The 1,835-nt window shown below is 44.3% G+C and overlaps 1 non-coding gene across 1 annotated transcript; it reads right to left on the bottom strand.

Annotated features, from left to right (window-relative positions):
* Positions 1-1,373: 1,373 nt before the first annotated feature.
* TRNAE-CUC (transfer RNA glutamic acid (anticodon CUC)) lies at positions 1,374-1,445 on the bottom strand. The gene has a single exon. It is a non-coding gene; the product is annotated as a tRNA-Glu (tRNA).
* Positions 1,446-1,835: the final 390 nt, after the last annotated feature.

Here is a 1,835-nt window from a genome sequence, read left to right as displayed (position 1 = left end):
ACTACAGAGCGGCGCTATAGTCAGGAGCTTTTGGGAACGTCCTGCACAATTCAGTTAACATAAACTTACTGGGGTGCACTTAAGTCTGCTTACGTGCAGGAATGTGAAAGCATTGTGAGTTCTGTGTCAAGTTCCGTTTCCATTCTTAGTTCTTAGTTTCCATTCCTTAGTTTCCGTTTCTATTAGTAAACTCGGACGAATACCAATTTTAGGGGTTCAGGGCGCCAAATTTTGGAGATGGCCCACACAGATTTGCAAGTCACTACTCAGTTGACCGTACCTAAATTACGTTAGACAGTAGTTTTGGTAAAACGTGGACGGAGTCAAATTTCGAGGGTCCAGGCAGGTCGTCTTAAAGGGCGGCCCACCTAAAGTTTGGAGGTCAGCATTTAGTTGACCATATTCATATTCAGTTCAACACCAATTTTGGGCAAATTCTGACGAGGTCGAATTTTGGGGGTCCAGAGGCGAATTGTTTGGGGTAGCCAATCCCAATCTGGAGGTCAACACTGAATTTGTATTACTCGATTTTGTTTATATCAGTTTTGATAAAAATTCTGGCCAAGTCAAATTTTGAGGGTTCAGAGTGATAAATTTTGTGGGTGATATATCCACTTTAAAGGTCAGTGCTGAATTGACCATACTTATTATACATGAATATTGTCTAATTCCAACAAGGTCAAATTTCGGGGTACAGGGAGCCAAACTTTTTGGGTGATTCATCCCGATTCGGAGGTAACCACTGAATTGGTCATGCTCGAATTAGGTTGTATAACAGTTTTGGTCCAATTCTAACGGGGCCAAATTTTGTAGGGGGCCCATTTCTATTCGGGGGGCTGAATCGGCCATATTCGAATCAGGTTATTAAACATCAATTTTGATTCAATTCTGACTAGGTCAAATTTTTTGGGTCCAGGGGCTAAATTTACGGGAGATCCATCCCAATTAAGGGGGTCGCAGCTGAATTCGCCATACTCAAATCAGATTATTATACATGAATGTGGTCCAGTTCTGAAGAGGTCATTTTGGGGGTCTACGGGGCCACATTTTGTGGGGGATCCATTCCGATTCGGAGGTCACCACTGAAGTGGTAAAACTCGAATCAGGTTATTATACATTAGTTTTGGTCCAATTCTGACGAGATTAAATTTTGGGGATCGAGGGGGCCAAATTTGTGAATGATTTATCCCAATGTGGAGGCCGCCGCTGAATTAGCCATACCCGAATCAGGTTATTACACACTAATTTTGTTCCAATTCTGACGAAGTCAAATTTTGGTGGTCCAGGGGACAAAACTCGCACCGAGATTTGAACTCGGATCGCTGGATTCAGAGTCCAGAGTGCTAACCATTACACCATGAGACCTGAACTCCTTCAGACGCCGGGAATCGAACCCGGGCCTCCTGGGTGAGAGCCAGGTATCCTAGCCACTAGACCACGCCGGAACTGGTGGCGTTGTCCACCCGCAAACAATCTCAACCACACGTGAAATTGTCAGACGTCTAGCATTTTGAATTATAACTGACCAAAATCGTACTCCACGAAATTAATACCAAAGTCTGCTCAGAACAATGCGGAGAACATTTCTTCTTCTTGCCGCAAGATGGCAGCGTTCTTAGATTGAGAAGGAACGCCCGCGAAATTCAACCACTACAACATCACGGATTCGTTTGGTGTAGCGTTGTGGTACACAGGGCCCTCTGCGATATTTTACTTCTTTTAGGGCGAAAGCTTTATATGACTCACGAGGCGCCAAATTTGAGGCCGGAAGCTGTCCGCAAAATGTTTCACGCGGAATTGTTTACCGGTAAGTACAGACGTGACGAAACTATTGG

Source organism: Amblyomma maculatum, chromosome 10, assembly GCF_055883805.1.
Source record: "Amblyomma maculatum isolate TAMU_Amacu chromosome 10, ASM5588380v1, whole genome shotgun sequence".
In the NCBI taxonomy this organism is placed as follows: domain Eukaryota; kingdom Metazoa; phylum Arthropoda; class Arachnida; order Ixodida; family Ixodidae; genus Amblyomma; species Amblyomma maculatum.
This window is presented reverse-complemented; position numbering and strand designations above follow the sequence as displayed.